General features: G+C 35.8%; 1 pseudogene; it reads left to right on the forward strand.

Moving 5' to 3' along the window:
- The window catches only part of LOC106459830, a 180,007-nt pseudogene that overhangs the window by 95,517 nt on the left and 58,985 nt on the right, over window positions 1–25,505 (forward strand).

A 25,505-nucleotide genomic window follows, 5' to 3' on the forward strand; every position in this document is an offset into this window, starting at 1 on the left:
GTGCTCTGTGAACACAAATTAGTTAGCATAAATCAGTTAAATGACAAAAAATTAGGTGTCTATTTACTTGTGACCACTCACTGTATATTAGGCTGAGGCTGGAGGTGTTTCTCCAGTTGGTTTTGAAGCTGCTTTTTCTGATGATCCTGGACGTTATGGAGAGAATTTAGACTTGCTTTTTCTGGTGCCTACCTTTGCTAGGTAGGCTTCTCATGAGGCAAATTTTGATCAACCACCTCCAGCTCCTTTTTTTTAGTTAGTTAATTGAATTTATGATGTTCTGGGTTTCCCCAGTTGCTTTTGAGTCTACACCTTTCTTGCTGGCGGAAAGATCTAAGGGTGAATACCTCCCATCACCTGATATTGTTGTTTATGCAAGGAAGTTTACCACTCAGTTACGTGAAGGGATAGTCTTTAGCTGCTGGTTGAATTGGTTACTGGAAGACATTGTGTGGGCTGGTATGCAGACCAATCCCAATATTTTTATCTTGCATTATTCACATGATCTGGCAGTTTATTCGTCTGAGAGTTTTCAACTACCTTCTGTAGCTACATTAACCACATGAGCTTGATTATAAGGTGAGATGTGTATATTTGCTCCTCTTGTTTCTGTCAATTACAGGGCTCCTTACCTCTTTTTTTTTTCACTGGATCCCACTCTGTAACGAGTGTTGCTCAGGCAAGTGTGCTTTTATCAAATCAATTCCACACTAGCAACTGCTAATTCAATATACATTAAACAGGTTGCAACAGGTCCTATAGAAATGAGGTGTTCCATAAGACCACTTATAGGCTGTCCGGGTTGTATTATTGCCCTAGGCTGGACCACAACTTGTGGACTGTCATGAGTAAAGTTTAAGGGTATCATGCCTGTCCCTGCCAATATTTGGATTGAATAAATCAGAGTTGATTTGTTTTTAAAAATTTAGGAAACTTGGTTCACCTATTGCACTGTTTCCAGAGCACTATTCCTCAGGACTCCCCAGTGCATATCCCCCCTAGATTATGCTAGTGGAGCTAGAGAATCCTTACAACACCCAGTTTCCAGACACTGAGGTAGTGGACAGAGGCTTTTCCTTCAGAGTGTTAGACTGTATTCCTCCATTCTTGGAGAAGAGGAAGAAGTTGGAGGCCCTCCTACCTGGGTCCTTGGAAGTTTTCTTACATGTTGGTTGGAGAGGAATCAACCTACGTGGGAGTATACTCATTATACTGTTTCAGATTTTAAGCTCAGCTATCCTGTTGGATTGAAAATAGTCTTTTTTATCAATATTGGTTCAGTACATTGGTCATAGAAGATGGTCCATTGTCTCCTCATAATTCTGAATGCAGAGTGGTCCTATCCTAGATCTTTGGTTGAGCACAGTTGTTCCTCGTCCTCCCTATAATTCTAGGGAGCAAGTGGAATTTACCTTGCCCAAATGGTTGGAGAGTAAGGATGAGTATTCATAATTCCAGATTGGATGTGTTCTCTTTCCTAAGGTGGAGTAAGGCATACAAGATCCTGTCACTCCAAGTTTGGGGTGTTGCCTTTCAGATTTCTTCAGGCTGGGGAGAAGGTTTGTTCACTTCCATGTTGCTTACTTTCTTGTTATGGTTCAGGTAACTTGGAATGCATCACTCTATGGCTACAGATTGGGATCCTTATAAGTATCTGTATATATCTTTTGCAGTCCAATTGTCGTAGCAACCAATGTGAGATATAGGGACCATGGCCCTTTAATTCCAACCCTGAGTAGTAGAATCTCGGCTGTCTGGATGGGGCCTGGTCTATAGTGATGATAAATCATTGTCAATTGTCACCCATGAAACAGGAATTTAGTTATGGGTGAAGAGCATACCTGTCCTGGATGTAGTGTGGTTCCCCCACCATTGTGCCAATCTTCTATTGACACACCCTCTGTATGGATTATGCCCTCACCAGCCCATCCACCTTCTCAATATGGGATTCTAGCTATAAGTGGGAGCAGAGGTAAGTATGTTTTGGAAGTTAACATTTTCTTAAATCGAAAATGTATTTCCCATAATACTTGCCTCATCTCACGCTCTCCTGTTCTTATTCCCCATTAAGAGCTTGTGTTTGAGACTGCATGGGATTAATTCAATCTCAAAAAAGTGATAACATTATTTGAATGAGGTGCTTATATATAGTACCAAGATAGAGGGTGCATTGACATAAATGGAGAGGATCACAAGTTAAATTTTGCCAAAGGCAATTGAGTGGGGTATAAAAGACTGGAGGAAGCAAGAAAAATTAGACCAATGCTTATATGGGCAAAGGAAGAAACACTGACAGTAGAGCAATAGCAAGTGGGAGAGGAGGTAAGTGTTACTGGAAATACATTTTCGATTTAAAAAATGTTAACATTCTTTACAATTTTTAAATATATATTTATTTCAGATAAAAAAAAAAGAGTTTGACTGAAGACTGAAATTAAAAAATGACAAACTTAATACTGCATCATGAGCTCATTGAGACATTTGATTTATTTATATATATGTGATATATTAGCATAGTACATGTACCAATATTTATTTTCTAAAATTATCAGAAAAACAACTGAAATGTTAACTTTGCTGTTGTAACTGCTATGCAGGATCATCCAGTGGAAGGTGAAGATAGCTTAGCAAAACAGAAACACCGAGACGATGATGCAGCACATAAACAGACAATGGTGGATATGAAAGGTGATCAAATCATATTTCTAAATTTTTAGATTTTTCATTAAAATATGCCCCCCAGTGGCACAGCGGTATGTCTGTGGACTTACAATGCTAGAATCCAGGTTTTGATACCCGTGGTGGGCAGAGCACAGATAGCCCATTATGTAGCTTTGTGTTTAATTACAAACAAACAAACTTTAAAATATTTTGTTTGTTAAGAATAATTGAAATTATGTTTTGAAGATTGAATAAGCTAATAAATGATGGTGTTAGATTTGTTCATTTTATATATAGCTCTTTTTTTAAAAATCTAAACAATATTTCAGTCTGACTGGAAGATCCTAAGTTATCCTGGCCTTGCTAATAAGTGTGATGTGTTTCCAAGAGGTTCTTTCTTCTTCACACAAAAGTTTTTAAAAAATCTAAACAATATTTCAGTCTGACTGGAAGATCCTATCTTATCCTGGCCTTGCTAATAAGTGTGATGTGTTTCCAATAGGTTCTTTCCTCTTCTCACAAGATTAACTATTCTTGTTTATTGCTGCCCTCTATGCAAACTTTTTTATTATGCATGTCACAAGCTTTCTGCACCCTTTTATTGGAATCAAATGCTTTCACTGTGTCTCTCATGCAAATCATCATGCATCACCTAACCACCAATAGATCATAGTACACTCATGTGGTGCATGTGACTCCTTCTTTTAGGTCGTTTCATCTTTGACATGGCCCTGGAATCCTTGGAGTCTCGGGTGGCATCTGCCCAGCAACACACTATCATTTCCCATCTAGTTTCCTATTTATATCAGTCAGAACCAAGTGTGGTACCTATTTCAGTTTCCTGTCTTTCCCCTTCCCATCCCTTACCTGTCCCTCCTTCTTGCAGTACCACATCTCACTGTTTTTCTTGATCATGCATGATACACTGCCAACAGTTCTGGTGACTATCTGATGGGCTCAGGCCCAGTGGGAGCTCACCTTGTAACCTTTGTTTAATGGTGGCGCCCTATCATCTTGGATTTTGGGCGTCTTCAGGTTTTGTTAGAAGGATTTGAAATTCAGTTTCTTGCACCACCTCCCTTGAACCAGGTACTTGTTTCTTTTCCTTCTCCTCGGGATCCAGTAACTTGCCAGTGTTTATCAGAGGCAGTGCAGCACCTCCTCACCCAACAGGCTATAGAATCTGTTCTACATCATTCACTGGGGTTTTACTCCCATCTGTTTGTTGTTCCAAAAAGACCAGAGACTGGAGACCCTTCATCAATATGTCCCACCTCAATCTCTTTGTTCACCTCCCATGTTTCACTATGGAGCCCTACCTTAATCTTTGGTGGGTTTTTTTCTCCAAGTCTATGGATGACCAAGATAGATATCTCCAATATCTATCTACATATTCCCATCTCGAAATGGTTTCGTCCTTATCTTCAGTTTGTCCATAAATTTCCAATTTCATGCCCTACCCTTCCGGCTGGCTTCGGCTCTGTATGTTTTCTGTTGGGTGGAATGAGAGTTTGCTCTTTATCTTCATGCCCTGGGGCTGTGTTTCCATTTGTACATGAATGATTGGCTTACTTCTGACCCATTCAAAACAAGAATTGGCTTATCATACTTGTCAGCTCCTTCTCTAAGCTGCTCAGTTAGGCTGGTTGATCAAATTGGAGAAGTCCTGCCTAAGTCCTACAATACCTTGTACATTTGGATGTCTTTTTCAACACTCACCCCAGTTGAGCCCAACCTTTTCTCTCAGACTCTGTTCTATCGAATTGTCAGTTTGCCACACCTTGTCTGCTTTCTCACTTTCTGCATGTGAGGTTCTGTTCCTTTTCGGGATGTGGTCTCTTATGACACCAATAATCCCCCTCAGTGATGCACACATGCACTCCCTTCCATGGACTCTGCAAGATCAATGGAAACTTACTCAGGATCCTATGTATACTCCCATCACCCTTCCTCCTTCCCTTGTACAGGACCTCCTTTGGTGGTTGGACAAGATTCACACATCAGTGGGTGTCCTGCTTTCTTCTTCTCATCTGGACTTACATCTCTTTACAGACACATCCATTCAGGGCTCTTGTGTGTGTATTGATCACCAGGATGCTTCAGGTAATTGGTCTCTAAACAAAAAATCTTTACATATCAACATCCTACAGCTCCTAGCCATTCGTCAGGCTTTGGAACATTTTCTTCCCATTGCCAAACATTGTTTACCCGATAGAATGGTCTCTTCATTCCCTCGTTTTCTGGTGGATTAGCAGTCTGTGGGGCGTTTCTTACATTGATGCTTTTGCCACTGCTCTCAATCACCAGTTACCCCTGTTTTGATCGCTAGTTCCTTATCCTTGGGCTGTGGCTATAGATGTCTTCAACCAGGATTGGGCACACAAATTCCTATGTTTATCTTCCTATCTGATTACTTTATCGGGTAGTTTCCCTGATCCATGCCACTCCATGCCAGGTCCATTTGATTGCTCCCTACTGGTCAGCTCAACCATGGTTTCTTCGTTTACTCCACCTACAATTATTTCCTCTAGTGCCACTTCTCTTATTACCCAACCTCCTTCATAAACCCTGGTCACTGGTTCTACATCCCACGCTTCATGTCCTCCATCTTCATGCCTGGCTTTTGTCAAGTCCTTGGTGAGGAGATCTGTAGCTTCTCATTTGGCCCAATCTATCCATTCTTCCTCCATGGAAGTGTATCAGTGAAAGTGGAAGGTCTTTCGGATGTAGGCCCAGGCTCAGGGGGTTTTCTGGTTGCTCACCCTACTGATGCTGGTGTCCCCGAGTTTCTCACATGGCTTTTCGACCACTCTTCAGTCTCCTCAATTTCAGGTTATTAGGCAGCTTTTTCCCATACCTTTTACCTTTCCTCTTACTACTGGATTTGTCTCTCACCTGCCTTTACCATGTTAATCTGTTCTTTCCAGATTTGTCGACCTCCTCGGCAAACTGCCCTTCTGGATTGGGACATTAATGTGGTCCCCCATTACTTTACTTTACCTCCTTTCGAACCTATATCCTCATCTTGTTCTTTGTTTTACCTGTCCCTTAAGGTGTATTTCCTTCTCCTTCTGGCCTGTGGGCATCGACAGTTTGACTTGTTCGCCATTGACATTACACGCTCACTTTACCACCATACCTATTTTCTCCTTTATGCTGATCGTTCCTTCCTCCCCAAAACCTCAGTGACTCATGAGGGTAATTCCTCCTTTTCGCCTATTTCCTTACAATCTATTTCTCATCTTTACCCCCCCTCCCAATCTGGATAGACTTCTATGTCCTGTGCATGCCCTTTGTTGTTATATTGTCTGCACGGCTTCCTTCTGTGGTTCCCATCTCTTTATCCCTTGGTAACTCTCTTTGTCCAGGGATCTCTCCCCTTTGACACTCACTAATTGGGTTCATTGTTTTATCCAGTTGACTTATTCCTCCTTGTCTCCATCCCAGCATACTTTGTACTGTGTTACCTCTCATAAATTACGACATCTCTCTTCCCTCACTTCTTGGCTTTGTCGACCTCAAGAGGAAATCCTACAAGCGGGCATGTGAACCAACCCTAACATGTTCATCTCCCATTATTTACATTATATTGCGGTTTTGGCTCTCTCAGGTTTTTCCCTTCCACCTGTACATATACTCCAATCTTCGGTGCAACTCTGACACTGTGTAAGTCTTTATTAATAATTTATTTTCTTTCAGAGGCCCAATCTTCTTAAATTCATTACTTGGATCCTGCTCTGTGGTGAGTGGTGCCTGACCAGGTATTCTTTAACTCTAAATCCACACTGTATTCTATGTTTAATAGCACTTTCTTTCCATGTTTTGCATGCTCACCTTTGAGATGGGGTCCAAATTTGATGACGAGGAACCCACTTTGAGACTAATAATGCTTGGAGATGGCTTGAATGGGTAATGAAGAAAAACTTTTATATAAGTTTAACATAACAGCAAATGTACAACTTTTCAACAAGGTTCTGTCATCATCAACAATTGTCGAAACGTTGTACATTTGCTGTTATGTTGAACTTATATATTAAAGTTTTTCTTCATTACCCATTCAAGCCATCTCCAAGCATTATTTGAGGTGGGGTGTTTCATAAGATTGCTTGTAGGTGAATAACTTCACAATATTTGCTTCATAGATTGGCCTGGCCCAGACCATACCACCCATGGACTTCGTAGGTAAATCACAAGGGGATAGCTGTCCATCCCAGCCATGCTTTGATTGAATAAATTGGTATGGTTTGCTTTTTAAAATATGGTTTCATGATCACCCATTGCTCTGGCTTGGGTGTTGACATCCCTCTGGCCTCTCCAATGTATTATCACCCTCCTTTTTTCTAGTGAAGTATGTGAGTTCTTACCACTTACCAGTTCTAAGTCACTAGGGCAATTAACCATAGAGGCACCCTGCTAGATGGTTTCCACTTAAGCTTGCTATAACCATTCATTTCAGAGTAGGACAGTGGTGTTCTGTTGGTGTAGATGACCTAATATCCTGATTGGCGATTAAACATACAATGGAGTGAGATGTCAAAAATGCAGTTCACCCCTTTGATTGGGAGCCCTCTTCCCACCCTCTCTTGGATGTCAGTACTCCACGGGCTGGTTTTGGTTTTCGAGTGAAACAGTCAACATAAGTCCTTGCACAGGTTTCGGGTTGTCTATCTTCCTCCCTCGATTCTTCCTTCTGTGTTGTGGGTCACAGTAGAAATACGTGGGACTCTTCTGGTTCTATCCTTGGCTCTCCCTCGTTCTCTCTTCGTACATGGATGTTATTGCCCTTTGGATGGTCCTATTTGTTTCACGGTCGCAGAAGTTGATTGCATACAACAGACTTCCGTTTTATACCAGATGTCGCATTCCCAGATGGATAGCTCAGAGCTCATCCTGTGTAATACCCAGGAATCGAAGTACTTCTTAATTCCCTGATTCTTGGGTTTGAGGTGAAGATGGTATGATCCTCATTGTACCCTTACGTGGATGTCAGTACCCCATGAGGAGGTTTTGGATGTAGATGACTTGCCAAGTAAGGTCTGATGCGCCCTAGCCACTCTACACCATGGGACACATCCTCATTTACCCACTTTCTTATTGTGGATTGAGTTACTATATGTTTCTCAGGTGAGGATCACTTTCCTACTACTTTCTCTCCCATTAGGATGTGCACCTCTCATTTTCTGCCCTGATTTTTACACATTCCTGAACTGGGTGAAGAGTATACCTGGATCAGAAGTGATGCAGTTCCCCTCTCCAAATCTTCGAATCTGACTCTCCTATCTACAGGGGTATCCTTCAGATGCTCACACTGGTCCCTAATCAATGTGGGATAAAAGCTAATCTTGTGAGAAGAGGGAAGTACCATATCGGAAGTTATAATTTTCCTATACTGAAAATGTATATTCGATAGGTACTTCCCTCCTCTCACACTTCCCACCCTTTCTCCCCACTTACTTCTGGTTCTTCCATCATCTGCCAAACTTCAAAGTGATAATTTGGTAGAGGCACATAGAAGGAGTCACATGCATCATGTGAGCTTACTATGATCCTTTTGGTGGATAGGTAGCACATGATGTTTTGCATAAGAGACATGTTGGAATCATTTGATTCCAATGGGGGGGGGGGGGCAGAAGGCTTCTGGCATGCGTAATAAAAAAATTCGCATATAGAGGGCAGTAATAAACGAGAATAGCTAGTCTTGTAAGTGGAGGAAAGTACTATTTGGAAATTCATTTTCAGTATAGGAAATTTATAACTTTTTATTTCTTTATGCAAATAACTGAAAATTATATAAATCATAAATTAAAGATACTAAAAGCTTAATGTAGGACTATAGATGACTCAAGACAAAGTATTTCTTGAAATTTTACAAATAATGTTAAACCAAAGTTTTCAGTGTGCATATCTTTGTGCCTTTTTACATATCTTTTGCTGATTTACAGATGTGATGGTTTTAAATGACATCATTGAGCAAGCTGCAGGAAGACAGAGCAAGTTAAGTGATCTAGGTAATAAATCTATCCATATGGCTAATGATTTATGTAGAACATAAATTAAAATAAAAAAAGTATTGCATCTGATTGTGGCAATTAAGTAACAAGAGTAAAAATTAATATTTTTTAACAAATTTAATAATGTGTTTAATTCAGTGTTTCCCAAGCTTTTTTGACCATGAAACACTTTTGAGCTCTAAACTATTGACGGAACCCTTAAGAAACATTCTTATGTTAAAACGTTAAATCATAAAAAATTATCTTCTTTGTACAATCTGTAGCCACAAACAGAAATATATTTATAGTATTTTATTTTCTATTTCTTAAATTTATACATTAATTATAATTAAACAGTTTTTATTCAAGAAAGCATTTAAATCTTAACTTGATAACACATAAACAAAGTCTTATAGCAGTTTAAAACTTTTGTTCCTTTTTAATCGGAAGAGAGTTGTTGCTTCCTTGCTCACAAATCTTTTCAATATTGGGAGTGATACTGGAAAACTGGATTCTCACATAAAGTGCAGCATTCAGTCTGTGCCTGTAATTCAGTTTTCTTGCAGTGTAGTATAAGAAACCAGTTTCGCACACGTGTGTTATAGTGAAAAGAAGGAGCTCACGAACTGCATGTACTTGGGTACTTGTGAATTAGGTTACTCTAAAAATTAATGAATTGAAGTTTGTTTTAGTGTGGATTAAGAAGACACGTCAATCAAGCTTTCATAATTTTGCATTGATAAGCTGACTAGCTTGGCTGTTACTGCATATGGATTGTGCACCCATTCATTGTAGTTATTTGATGGAAGAAAATATTCTAAAAAGTGGAGTGTAAGTCACATGGTTGCTGCATATTGTCAATGAAAACATTTTTATCACAGAGAGAGTTAATTTTGGTGAGAAAATCATTCAATATCGGGAAGAAATCAAAATTCCTTTGTTCTATGCACAAATTCCAAAATGGCAGTTTCTGCAAGATGAATGAAATTTTGTCTTTTACACTAAAAATGGTAACACCCTTTCCTTGCAGTAACAGTTTCACTTCATTAATTTTTTAAAGGTATCTGAAAGATACACAAGTCTCAGAAACCACGAGGTATTTAACAAACAGTCTGATAGTTGAAATTGGTGATACACACAAAATACTAATACTTCATGATGCAACTCAAAAAGTATCAGGTACAATAGAACTAATGGATAATATTTTGTTGCACATGATGCGCTGTGCCTCAAGGGCATCTTTATTTCCAATGCACATAAATCCATAAAACAACTAGCTCTCATTATACTTACATTTCTTATTGCTTGCTGCTAATTCAGTTGATTTGGGTGGCAATTGCTTCATTTTGGAAAGATTATTTTCTGATTTTTTGGTAGGCAAATGCTGCAATGGTCCAGCTTCAGCCATAGTCAGTATATCAGAAGAACTTATTTTTTGCTTTAAAGTTCCTTCCTTTAGCCACCAATTCATGGCTAAGTAGTATCATTACTTGAAATCATTGTAATTTTGTAATGTTATGAAATATCTACAAACTCAAGACTAGCTTGTTGTTTCCTTCAAACACTACACTCACCTACCATTAGCAACTAACTTACAGCAAGTCATCAATTAGGCTCCACCCATAAATGAAATAGATAATGACAAAGGGAATACAGGTTGGTATGATTTATGGGCTGACAAGCTTTTAAGCCATACCTATATCTGGCATTCTCCTATACTCTGACTACACTCTACAAAATTTTCTTGCAGTTCTCCCTGGATATATTGTATGGAACCCCAGGTTTATGAAGACTACGGTCTGGGAAATGCTGGTCTAACTAATTCTACAAACATTTTGAATAAAACAAAATTGATTACATTCATCGAAAGACATGATATATTACAGATATATAGTCAGTTATTGACATTTTATCCTGACTTTTTTTAAATTATTAATTATTCACCCAGAACTGAAAGTGTAAAAACTATTTGTTATGTATTTCCAGTCTTATTCAGGGTTTTTATTACATCATTATTTAGAGATTAACATATTTTTCTTAGAAATCTTAGATGAGTGCTAAAGCAGAATATCATATGATGAAGCAGTGTTTCATCAACACTTTATAATAACATTTTATACTGAATTAAATAAGTAACCTTCCTTATAATAATTACCATATAAAATGACAACTATATATTAAGTTGATAACTAAATTAATGTACTATACAAATTTTAGAGTTAATTATAGAATTAAGCTGAGACACAATTTCAATATTGTGTTCTGTTTGTTTCATTTACAACTTTATATATTAGTTTAAGAACATGTCTGACCAATCAAAAGTACATATTCTTGCTTGTCATTTTATAAAATATGTTGCATATTTTGCATAGGTGGCTGTTGAATGCAGAGTTACCATACGTTTCTATAATTAATGCCGAGAGCAGTTAATTTTTAAGGCATAGGAAAAAACTGCAATATCATAATTATAGTAGTCTTTTGGAAACGATTATTGATAAAATATTTTTTTTTGTCCTGTAGAACAAGAGGAAGAAGAAGAAGGTATTAAGTTCAAGGACCGATGCTTAGCCCAGTGTTTAAAATGTATTGATATTTTCTGTGTTTGGGATTGTTGTTGGTGTTGGATTAAATTCCAAAAATTCAACTCCATTATTGTGTTTGATCCTTTCATGGAACTTTTCATAACATTATGTATTGTTGTCAATACTCTCTTTATGGCTATGGATCATCATGATATGGAAGAATCCTTTGAAAATTTTTTACAGAATGGAAACTATGTAAGTACAGTTGTTTGGAAGTTAACTCATTAATTACTTCTGTAATTGCAGTTATCAAGACACTACTGTGATTGACTCACAACAATTGCTATTCATTTTATCCTAATGAAATTAACTTTATTACTGCTGAACACATTGTTTATACATATACATGTTTAATGTGACCAATATGCAGGTCATTAAAGGCAAATGTTAGAACTACTCATTTTGACGGAAATTGAAATCATTACAAGTTTTTCAGATTATTGATCTTGCATAATAATGAAAGCCAATGCCTGTATTCAGCCAGAAGTGAAGAAGCATCACAGACATTACTCACGTTAACTCATAATGAACCGAACACAAGTGTTACTCATTATAACATGAAGCAAAGTTGACCAGAGCTACACATAAGGAACCTACATTCAAGAGACACCACATTGATCAACAGTAAATTGAAATTAGGTACTGTGGATTTTGAATGTTAAAAAAGTAATTCAAAATGTTCGCTCAGTGTTATACGCATCAACCAAAATTAGAAAGTATATAAGTGAAACCAGCACAGGTATAAAACATTGCATATATAAACACATGCAATTACTTACTACATTTACTTTTAGTGGTGCATGTGAAGTGAGTGGTTGACATAAGATATGCATTAATGCATTGCCCATCATATAAAGAATCAAAATATCATTTAAACTTTATTACACTTGATATGGAACAAGTATGCACATTAGTGCTGTTTTTCCATTTTGTACCACTAGTTTCCCTTACTTCTGTTTAAGATCAAACGATATATAATAAAATACCTGTATTGGAATAACTATAGTGATGTAAGTATCAGCAACAAATCCATAAATGGTAGATTTAACTTGATATTTATTTAGAATAGAGACTTAGTTTCGTATCTCCCACTCACTTTGCATAAAGTTAATAATCTTTCTCACATTGTTATCAAATTGTTATTTACATTTTTTTAGAGATTTGATTGATGTTATACATATTAATCCAATAAAATAACACCATCATTAGTACTAGTATTTTATTACCTACACAAAGCAAATACAGCTCCATAAACATAACATAAAATACTAGACAAAAAAGGGGACCATTTGGTCCTTCAAGACAGTCCTTGCATGCTTTTCCTTTAGAAATATAAAAATTTAAACTATTCTTTTATTTTTCAGGAAATCACCAATTCCCCCTCTTAAATTTTATGAAGTGCGACCTCCACTACTGTTGGTGGTAACTCATTCGAAAAATCAGTCATTCTGTAAGCAAAATAATATTATCTTAACTGGAGCATAACCTGTCTTTTTCTAAATCTTCAACTTGTGTCCTTTCATCCTGCTGTCATCAGAATACTCCACAAAAACGATCAGAGGCCTTTACTTTATTTAACCCCTATATAATCTAGTAAACTTAACTTCAGTAAGGTTACCTTTTCCTCTTCTTTTTCAAGGGAAATTAAGAGATCCTAGCCTAATTCCTATAAGATAATGCTCTGATCCCTGGAATCCTCTTACTTATATCTCTCCGTTTAAACTTATTCAAATAAATCAATATCCTTTAGATAAGGAGACCAAACTGTACACAATATTCAAAGTGAGTCCTAACTATTGATTTCTGTACAAAAATAATTAATTCTTTTGACTTGTATTATTAATTAATTATTATTAGTATGTTTGTAAATACACACTAATCTTCTTTTAGCTTTACTGTTAGCAACAGAGAACTGTCTTGATGGCTTGAATGACTTATCTATCACTATGCCAAGATTAAGATTCTTTCTTTCTATATTAAATGTGTGATCCAAATTACGATAACCCAAATGCATTGCCTTGTACTTATAATAAATTAAAGGTCATTTGCCAAACATATGTTCAATTTCGATGACGAGGAACCCACTTTGAGACTAATAATGGCTGGAGACGGCTTGAATGGGTAATGAAGAATGATGACAAAACCTTGTCGAAACGTTGTACATTTGCTGTTATATTAAAGTTTTTCTTCATTACCCATTCAAGCCGTCTCCAGCCATTATATGTTCAATTTACCAATTTATGTAAATAATTCTGTAACACCTTAGAATCATCAGTATAGCTAGAAATACCTGATGGATCAATGTTATCAACAGACTTTATCTATTTACTAATTATGCCTATTTCAATATCATCAATGAAAAAAAGAAAAAGCAAAGGTCCAAGCACTGAACCCTGAGACACTCCGCTAGTAACAAAGGTCCAGTTTAATTGGACTCCATTAATAATTATTTTTTTCCTCTCATCCAACTATCCTACAGTAAATCAGCTTGTCTCTTCCCAACCCCTACCAATAAGGTTTTCTTAGCTAAGCTTCTGTGTGGCATCCAATCAAAAGATTTTTGAAAATCAAAGAGTACCAAGTCCACACCCTTTCTATCATCTAGATTTAATAGGTTATTAAGGTAAGAGTTTCCTTTAGTGAATTTTTTTTTGGTCTCTATTTTATTATATCATATTTCACTAAATCATTTTCTAGAGCTGCTTTTATCAGAATGATTACAAATTTTCAAGTAACAGAAGCAATTTCTTGTTAACCCCTTTAAAAATAGGGTAACACTAGCAACTCTCCAATCCTCAGGTATCTGCTCACTGTATTTACTTACTAAAAATAAAAGAAAGAGGCTTGCATATATGATCTTTGATCTCCTCTAAAACCATAGGGAATAACTTCTCTGGTGCTGTATCTATTTTCAATCACTCACTTTTTCTGCTTACCACCAAGTAGCTAATATCTACATGATTCTGATCAATTCCAGTATTTCACATACAATGTTTAGGGTTACAAGTACTGCTAATATATTCTCTTGTGAAGAAAACATTTAGTAGGTCAGCTATGTCATAGTCCTCAACAAAAACCTTCCAATCAGCATTGGATCAAATTTACACTTATGCACTGATCCCTTTTCTGCAAATGTTCCCCCACTTCAACTCTTGAAACTACATCCTCATTAATTGTTAACAGTAAATCTAAAATGACATCCTCTCTGGTTGTCTCTTTGACAATCTGGTATAGAAAATTATCCTGAAATGCTTCAAGAAATTGCTTTGCCTCACAGTTTGACACCAATCCTAATCAGTATGTCTAAATTAAAGTATACTATAATTGTTGCACCAATATCCTTAGAAACCAAGTTTCGATACCCCTGGTGGGCAGAGCACAGATATCCCTTTGTGTAGTTTTGTGCTTGAATTCTCACTACACAATTTCTAATTGACACCATCTGTCTTATCAGGTGACTAATTACAATTGCCAGTTAAAAACTTTGTACTTATTAAACTCGTGATTGTAACCTACATAGATTTGTCTCTTGACTACTATATTTTTGTTTTCAAAGTTCAGTCATATAAGGCTGCATTTCATTCCTTATATATAAAAAAACTACTCAGCCAATGTTCTTCCTACTTTTAATATTTAAATAACAGTAACTAAACTTATTCATGATCTTTTATTTGAATTTTTGTTGTTGTTGTTATTATTATGTCATTCTCTGAATGATTTCTCTATCTTCTTTTGAATTTATGTTTTGTAGTAGAAACAAATCAGCAATTATACTTGTTATTTACGTGATTATATACATTTAGTTTTAAACTCATAAGAAACTTACCAAAAGCTCCTTTTAGAAATAGATGGCAATGTGTGCTATGTTTCTGATTTTCAATGATGCTCTATTACATTAGGATCTGAAATGAGTGGTAATAACCAAGCAAGAAGGAGCTGTACTTTTAAAAACTCAGTTGTGTTTTAAAGTTGCCTGTTCAACAAGCAGTTGTTTGGAAGTTAGCACAGTTTTCTTTACATTTTTGATTTATATTATTATTATTATTTTCATAACAGCTATATTTAATTATTTTTTTTTGTAAATTCACATTTAAACATATGAGGTTAAAGTTTGCTAGATATTCTGGAATAATATTTCACTCTCATAATCTTGTTTGAGTTTCATGGATCATATGTTGTAATTTTTTTCCACTGTTTTTGTTTTTCAGCATTGCTGAAAAAAGTATTGCAACGTTATTATTTCTCTGTTGAAATATGCAACTCTTTATGTTTTACTATATATTTTTTTGTTAAAAGCACTAGAAATTAAAAGTTTTTAATAGTTTGCTTAAAAGTATAGAAAGACCAAATTACAATGTTTATTTTTGTTTATTAATCATCATGTCTAAAATAATTTTGCATCCTTTTTCTATGACTCTGATGCATGGAGGATAGAGAAAAGCAGATTTATTCGATTTACACTTGGTTGTTACTTTCCAGTTGACCTGTACATACAGGCACAGGCTGCTCATGGTGTGTGCATGGCTTACAGTGTTTCTGCCTGGATTCAGCATGACATCACTGCAGGTTGACTGCTGCTAAACCACAAACTTTTGTTTGCAGTTTTATTCTTCCCATCTCAGCAAATTATTGCACTATGTAGTAGAGGAAACGTTCACTAAGCATTTTCTCTCTTATACTGTACGTGCCTTTGGCAGGAACAATGTACAGTAGACATAAATATGACTGAGTAAGTTGTGGACCTTACCAAGGTAAGATGTGCAAGCTACTTAGGTGACAAGTTCTACTGTATTAAAATGAAATGTGGTTGGCCTCAATCTTTATTTATACTTGATGTGAAAATATTTCTTCAAATTTGATGTTTATGACTACAAATGTAAAAGTTGTTTTTAATTTGAAGAAAATTGAGTATTTTGTAAATGGAATAGAATATATTTTTAGACTTCGAAAATATAATTATGATTTTGTGTGATATATAACACAGGGGGTATTTTTTAGCAGTTCATGTGGATTTTCCTCTTGTGTTTCTATGCACACTGTATTTTGTATGTTTAAAAAATAAATAACATTTAAATTAATTTAGCAAAGTTGGTTACAAGTAATAAAGCAATTAGAAGAAAAATGTAAACACCTGTTGTATGGGTAAATTGGGTAATATTTTGTACCAGAGATAGGATCACCAAAAATTGATCCTGGAATTTGAATGTGAAAATTATAATAAACAGAATTACTAATAATAAAGATTTCACAGCTATTTTTTTCTGAAGTATTAAGTATACATGAAGATATGGCTACATAAAGATGGATGTATCTGTCAGGGTTTTGGATATATGAATAGGGGCTGGGATTTTTTTTACAGTGGGTGTCTGTGACTTGTTGGTGATAAATTTGAAAATAAACGGACAGCACACAATCTACTTTACATGATAGGATATAACAGTTTTATCTAAAACTAAATAACTCTCTTTCTTTGTCAAAAGTCCACACAGGCTGATTCAATTATTTTAGAATCCAATTGACAAGATGAATTATTTTTCTTTACTCTGTTTCTTACTATACAATAATGTCACTTACATTCCCCCATGGGTTACTACAGTTGTATCTAGAACTTTAAATAATTATCTCTTTTTCATCAAAGTCCATTCAGGCTGGTTCAATTACTTTAGAACACTCTTTAACAAGACAAATTATTCTCCTTATCTCTGTTAAACTGTGAAACTCATTTTAAAATATCACCTTTATGTCTAAACTAACAATCATGCAGTCTAACTTCACTTTCACTAACATAACTTTTTCTGACTTCTCTTCTTTTTTTGGTTACCACAGTTGTATTCAGAGGTTTGAATAACTGTTTCTTTTTTTCATCAAAAAACTGGTTCAGTTACTTTAGAAACCAGTTGACAAGATAAATTATTTTTCCTATCCCTCTTTTACAATACAACTGTGAAACACACTATAGAAATCACCCAATTAAGGCTAATCACTTGCAAGCTGGTTAACTTCATGTTTTCTTTCACTAACTAACTTTTTTCTGTCTGAACTTAACATGCGCTCACTTGTCCAACTAAGGCCTCAAACTTTCTACAAACTATGAGACCCTATGATGTAACAATACTCACATAGCAAGAAAAACGACGTCAACATTACTATAACAATTGAACCACACACACAGCGCATGACACACACCAAGTTATGCAACAAAACCCATCATAACCATCACCTTTGCAAAATCAACCCCAACACTCTTGTTATGAAAACTAAACAATCATCAAACATTAGATCACTAAATGAACCAAATTATAACTCTTAAACCAAACAGTCTTTTATATCTAATAGTATCAATGAATGTTACCTAACTAGTGCTACAGTTGTAAACAACCTCCTTTGGAATGCATTTATAAGGTACTGTGTGAAGCTAAAAGATCAGGTAGTCTGTTAGGTTTTGATATTTATTTTACACAAACAGAAAACTTCATCATTTTGTAGTGAAGCACACAATGGAACTAATAACACCCTTTTCTGGATAGAATGCAATGGATGTTTTGATTGTACTTCAATTTAATTTTTCTTTAACTTGTTACTGAATATGAATTCTTTGGTTTCTTTGTTAGCTTTTACAATTAGTTTTCCTATATGATGCAATCATTGATCTGCATCATTGGGTAAGATAATAGAGCATATTTTGTTTTTTCCTAAAATGATGAAGGTAATTATACTTGTTGCTTTATCAATAAAATTAAATAATTCACTTTCACAGGATTTTTGATGTGGTAAATTTCTTGTTAAAGAAGAATCTATTCTGAAAACAACTCTGATACCATATATATTTTTGCATTCTTTAATAACATGTTCACTTTCTTTGTCATAATCATCATTATAGAAATTAAGGCCATAACATAATTATCAGTAAAATTCATATCATTTTCAACATCTATAGTTTCATCATTGATATTCACAATATTCTCATTGCAATTTAGTCATTTTTTTCTACCATTTGCAGCATTATTAATACTTGCCAATACATTTTTAGGCTGTTTTCCCAAACATCTCCATCTCAGTTTAGCAGAAATTGATAACCCATCACATTTACAATGAGAGCATGCTAAGTATTTTGACCATGTAGACCTTTTACATTTGAAAGATAAAGGTTCCATTTTGAACTAGAATTACAATTTTTTTCAACAGTTGTTGAAACAGTTGTCAGCAATTTCAATCTATTGATTTGCAGCTGCCAGTGGTCCACTGTAGCTAAAAAGAGCTAAGGTATTGTCTTTATTGGCCAGTGATACTGCTCAAAAAATCAAAACAAAAAAATAATCATTTCTGCAATGGGTCATTTGTTTCTTGACCACATTGAGCTTACCTAATTTATAGATACATGTGGTGTTAAAAAAGAAGAAAAGAATACAAGCCATTTAAAAATGTGAAATATGCTATTATTATTATTATTTTAAGAACCTAGAATCTATTGATTTGGTCCATTTTAATTTATATATAATCTGTTTTTTCATTGCTTATACAGTGAAAGATATTTAAGTTTATTATATTTTCTTTCTTTAGTTCTTTACAGCTACCTTTGCAATAGAAGCATTCATGAAACTAATTGCTATGAGTCCCAAAAAACTATTTTAAAGAAGGGTGGAACATCTTTGATTTCATTATTGTGGCTCTTTCCTTGTTAGAGCTCACACTTTCAGGTGTCCAAGGATTGTCAGTTCTTCGATCATTCAGATTGGTAAGTGTGAGATGCTGATCAAGTATATATATTCAACATTAGCTACTTTGGATAAGTTATAAGTCTGATCTCAGTTTTATTGACCTGAGTTAAAAAAAGCTATTAGTAAAATTTTTTTGTGGCAATCTTGTTTTGAATTAATCATTGATAACTGAAGTAGTACATAGTTGTTGTTTTCTTTTGTTATTTTCTTGAAAACTTGTTTCCTTCATTAGTGTTTTTTATTTGTGTAGAGAAGAATGTCTAGTGTTTGTTAATTCTTCTGAATTGTATATCCAATTAAGGATTTTCTGGTTCTAATGTTATTTTTCTTCTATCTCTTTAACAAAAACAAAGGAAAACTTTAATAACACTTTCTTCACTATTCTTTCTCTTTTTACAGACAGCATTGAGTTGGTTTACATTGATTTTATTGTATTAAAATCACTGGTGTGTAAAGGCATATATATTTTGTTCTTACCTCCTTTTTTGCAAAGTGTTCAGTAGATATTTTTATATTTTACTTCTTATAATGTAACCATGGACGATAATGTTTAAGATAGATTGAGTCCAAAGAAAATGAAATTTGCCACTTATTCTACCAGCTGTAAATGATCATGGTTTAATTGTTTTTTTTTTTTACTTAGATATGCCTTATGTTGGTATGAGGCATCCTGCTTTTTCATATCTTACTATTGGCATACTTTTTATGTATTTTACTTTTATAGACATAGATCGCCATACATTAATGATGACTATTTCTATTTATTTTGAGTTAGCACATATACAGTGTGTGTGTATGCACATACATATATTGATCATATCATTAATAAGTATATATACTTTGACACTGTTGCCAGAATCTTACCCTATATTTACTGTTTGTTATATTTTGTTTATTACCATTCATGTGTATCTTATGGGTGATCTGCCTACATTTTTTCAATTGAAACTTGCTACTTCATGCAATTAAAGTTAGAGTATTAGTTTCATTCTAGGAAGGCTAAACTGATTTTTACGAGTATTTCTTCTAGACAGAAATGGATCACATTTTACTTCCCAGTGGAATAAATACTTTAGTTAGGATTAAAGTTAGTGGTTTAAGCTTCATTATATCTTAAGGTTTTTCTGATATTTCAATTACATGCTTGCATTTTACATTTCTGTACATGTACTCACTATAATGAATACCTTGTAGCAAAGGAGTATTTTGATGCTGTCACAAAGTCGCCTTTAACTTGTTTCCAGTTTTACATCTATCATGTTTGAGTGAGAGGATGACAGACAAAACTAACATTAGGAGTAATAGCACTAATTCAGAAACTTCATTTATTTTTTACATAAATCTCTTTTTAAACATTCTTACATTTTGCACTATACGGTTGTTATATTGAATTCTTTGGGACATCTAATCTTTTACCTTGTATGATATTTGTTGGTTAGGTACAGTTGGTACAACTAAATGACATGCTTTAGTTTTTGAGTGTTTAATGATTTAGGTTGTATATAATAAGTAGTTAATTAACAGCAACCTAGCAAAGATTAATATTTGGAGTTGTGTTTATATTATAATGAGAAATCATAAATTTCTGAGTTGAGCTATGTAAAGACTATTTGGCAAATTCAATAAAAATATCATAATGTGTATGGAAAGGGGTAAATTTTAGTGTACAAATTTATATATATTATTGTTATGTCTATGTACATAGCAATTAAAGCCCTAAAAATCGGTATAGATGTATAGTTTCTCAAACATTTTCATGTATTGTTACCTCCTGCCTGAGCCTTTTGATCAAATCTATTCTCCATGTTTTATAATAATCATTTTAGATATAATTTTATTTTCTAATATGTAGCTCTAAAATAACAATCAAGAAGTATTTTACATTTTTCACTTATTAAGTTCTTTCATGTTAGAATTTGATTCTTTAACAGTTATGATAAACTGGGTTTAATTTTCTAAAATTTAAATTCAAATCAGGTATACTTACTTCCAAAACTATACTACTTTTCTCACCCACAGCTATGTCGACTTTTATTTACCCTCTAAGCATTGCTAAAATTTTCAACAGCGCACCAGTCTTTTATACCCCCCTTCATTTTTGTGCCATTGCTGCAACATATCCTAATCACGTGACTACCCTCCACCAATCATACTGTGACACCTCACTTTCTCGATTGGCACTATAGTGTATCGACGTGTGTTTACTTTGTTCTTCATGTGACTCCTGCTATTTCGTGTGTGATTATTTACTAGTTTTAACCTAAAGTTTTGGGTTTCAAGTACTTTTGATGTTTCATTTACATTTCTTTTCGAAATTTTCTTCATTTTTTGGGAAGTTAAGGTTGATTTATGAATTCGATTTTACTGTGGTGGATAAGGAAGTTCCCACCAATATAGAAGACAGTAATGTCACTAGTCCCCAGCATGGCATGTTGACAACATTTTACAAGGAAGTTCAAGCTTTAATTTGCAAGGAGTTGAATGCTTTTACTAATTCTTTGGTTCATTCTTCTTTTCCCCATGAACACGCTTCTGAGAAAGATTTTCATCAGGGTGAAGTCAATTTAGACTATTTTTCCAGCCCTGTTTTTTTTGCCAGTCATATCATGCTGACAGTCAGGAGAGATTTCCAACCTCACCTTATTGATCAGGTATTTCATATTTTACATTTCAGTTTTAGCCCTTGATTTTTCTTTTTAGGTGAAAATCCTCGTTCTGATTGTTATAATTTTCCTTCCTCACCTGACATTCTTGTTCATGCTCAACATTTTGCTAATCAGTTGCTGTTGTGTGTGGGTATGCCCCATCCCCCTTGACTGTTGGACCAGTAGTATTTTGCTTACCAACATGCCTCAATTCCTTACTTGGATTCATAATGTCTGGATCCTCTCCTTCCCTTATGGCTCGAACCATAAAACTTTGATTCATTTAAATTAATCACAGTTTTCTAGGATTCACCTTGCTCTGATCACCATTTTATGTATTAGTTTCTCATTACAATTGTTGTCTCAAGTCTTCTGCCAGTCACCTGATCAATTTTCTGCAGAACTCAGGACCCTTCTGTGGTTTATCATGGCCCGTCTGTCAGCTTCGGTGCTGTTTGTCAACACCTGGATATTGTTTTCTTGGGGTTTGCTTGTGAGAGATGCATTACTTGCAAGAGTGCATGACCACTTTTTTCTTTGAGGGATTTTTGTGAAATGTTCTTTGGGGATCATCCTGAGTCTTTGGAGTTCAGGGTTATCTGGCAAGGCTACATTCCTCCTTATCCTCCCTGGCCTCTTGTTTGTCTCATTCTGTCACTCTGATGTTTCTATCCAATATTAACCTGTTAGGGTCCCCCGTGCCCCTTTTTCCTCTTTTCATCCCATACCCTACTCCAAGTGTTCCCATCCTTACCCTCATTCTTCCCATTCATGTTCATACAGAGGTCAGCATTATTGGTGATGGGATGTACTTTCAAAGGCTGATGCAACAGTTTTCAACTGTCTGAAGACTCTTCACGACAGATCCGTGGGTTTTACAGGTTCTGTCAGAGGGTATTTGGCTTTAGTTCCAATCCCGTATCATCTTTTCCAGTTTCCTTTCCTCCTCCTTGGGATCATGCCTTGTCCAGTTGTATAGAAGAGTCAGTTCGAAACCTTGTATAGAAAGGAGCTATCGAACGGGTGGTGCCCATTCCTCCGAGATTTTATCCAGCTGAATGCCTTTCTGGTAACATCCCAATTCACCACTGAGTACTACCTCTCTCTTCAGTGGTTTTTTCTTCGGGACTTTGGATGATTAAGTTCAATATGACAGATGTTTATTTTCATATTCCCATTGTTCATCATTATCTTCTATTTGTCCATGAGGGTTGTGTCTTTCAGTTCTGAGCACTACCATTTGGTATTGATTCAGCTCCTAATGTGTTTTGTCGAGTATTCCACTCTTTAGCATGTCATCTTCACTTGTTGGGTCTTCGGACTCACCATTACTTTGACAACTGGCTACTGCTTGCCTTTTCCCAGGCCAAATCTTTCAATCACACCTGCTTCTTTGAATGTCTGCTTGGATGGGATTTCTCATCAAGTTAGAGAAGTTTTTCTAATACCCAAACACAACCTTATTCATTTGGGGGTTCTCTTCAATTCCAATCTCAGTCAGGCCCAGCCTTCTCCATTTGGGTCAGGGATATGAAATGGGCAGTCACGGAGGACCTATCTTCTCCTTCTCTTACTGCTCGAGAGGTTTTATCTCTTTTGTGGATGTGGGCTTACTTGGAATCTCTCATTCCCTTGGGTCAAGTGCACATGTTCCTTTCAGTGGACACTTCTCAATCAGTGGAATTTCTCCCACGATCCCTTGCACTATTCTATCATCCTTCTCCCAGAACACATGGCCGACCTTGTTTGGTGACTTAACAGAGAGCTGACCATGGTGGAGGTTCCAATTCCTCCACCTCATCCAGACACTCATCTGTTCACAGATGGTTCTTTGGTAGGTTGGGGGCTTCCCTCGACTCTCGGGAGATTACGGGTCAGTGGTCCATTAAGCAGATTACTTTCCATATCAACCTCATGGAACTTTTGGTGGATCATTGGGCACTGAATAATTTTTTCTCATTCTTATGGGGGAGGGTGGTTATGGTTAATTTTGACAATTCCACCATCATCAGCTATATCATCAAACAAAGAGAAACCAAGTCCAGGTCTCTGTGTTTTCAGACATTTGACCTCCTGTACTGGGCCCACGACTACAAAATCACGATCTTAGTGTGTCATGTTCCTGGAATTATGAATTTTGCAGACCACTTGTCTCATCTCAACCAAGTCCTTCCCATGGAGTAGTCCCCTCATCCTTAGGTTTTTCAATGAGAGTGTTCTCGCCTAGGAACACCAAATACAGATGCATTTACCACTCACTGGAATGTGAAACTTCCTTCCTTTTGGTATTCTGTACCACATCCTTCAGCTCTTATGGTTCATGCATTCAATCAGGATTGGAGGGGCCTTCATCTATATGCTTATCCCCCAATCCAACTCATTTCCAGAGTCATTTACCTCATCTAGACTACTCCATGTTGTGTACTGCTAGTTGCTCTGTATTGGCCAGTTCAGACTGGTACTCTCTGCTCTGGCCCTTACTGGAGCAACAGTCCCTGCCCTTAACTCCATCCAAGTCACTTCTCCGACAACCTTGATCAAATGTGTTTCATCCTGATATCACCAAACTCCATATTCATGCATAGTTTTTGTCTGGTACATCACCTCAGCTCAGGGACTCACTTCTTGTGTAGCATCTTTGCTCACCCATACCATTCGTCCTTCCTCTTTGTCTGTGTACCAGAGACTTTGGTCTACCAGACAATGGTTCATTTCTTGTAGCTTTTGTTCTTCCCATCCTTGTGTTCTTCTTCTGTCTTGGTTCTTTACATGGTTATTTAATCAGTGTTTGACCATGTCCACTGTTGCTAGTTATCAGGCTGTTCTGTCCAACACCTTCCATTTCTCCCATTTTCATAACTCCTCCTCATTCCCGATTATTTCCCTCCTTTTCTGTTCCTTTTGTCTAGTTTGTCCACCCCATCCTTTTGTACTCTTGGATTAGAATCTCAGTGTGGTTCTTCATGCCCTTTCTCATTCTCCTTTTGAACCCATTGCTATGTGTTCTTTGTACCATCGATCTCTTAAGACCTATTTTCTTCTCCTTCTGGCTTGTAGTTATCGTTGTTCTGATCTTTATGCTATTAATGTTTTCTGCACACTTTATCATTCCTCTTATGTTCTCCTTTATCCTGATCATGACTTCCTTTCTAAAGTTCGATGACGAGGAACCCACTTTGAGACTAATAATGGCTGGAGACGGCTTGAATGGGTAATGAAGATGATGACAAAACCTTGTCGAAACGTTGTACATTTGCTGTTATGTTAAACTTATATTAAAGTTTTTCTTCATTACCCATTCAAGCCATCTCCAGCCATTATTCCTTCCTAAAACTTCTGCTGCTCATCAAGATTGTTTCATTTTTCTCATATTTCCTTGCCTTCTATTTCCCATTTATACTCTTGTTCTAATCTGGATCGTCTTCTCTGTTCCATTCATTCCTTTCATTGTTATATGTCTCATACTGACTCCTTTCGTAGTTCCCATTCTCATTTATTTATTTTTTGGAATCCCTCGGTTTCCGGTAATCTATCTCCCCCTTACCCTTACTAGCTGAGTTTGGCAACTCATACTACAAGCTTATTCTGAATTGTCTATGTTTCTTTGCACCAAATACGTCATTTAATGTCCTTAGCTTCTAGGATCCACTGTCCTTGGAGGAGATTATTCAAGCTGGTATGTGGACAACTCCCAATTTGCCTTATTTTGTTGCTTTAAATTGTCTTTCAAGATCCCACCTAGTGGCAGGTGTTGCCTGATCAGGTATGCTGAATTTTCTATATCAGCACTAATTCTGCATACTTTTATAATGATTATTCAAGGCGCTTATCCCAGATGTTTTTTGCCTGGGTTGACCACACTTATTGATCATGAAATAACAATTTTATGTAAGGTTCTTCTACTGGGTT

This window comes from Limulus polyphemus, unplaced genomic scaffold (genome assembly GCF_000517525.1).
Source record: "Limulus polyphemus unplaced genomic scaffold, Limulus_polyphemus-2.1.2 Scaffold666, whole genome shotgun sequence".
Lineage (NCBI taxonomy): Eukaryota > Metazoa > Arthropoda > Merostomata > Xiphosura > Limulidae > Limulus > Limulus polyphemus.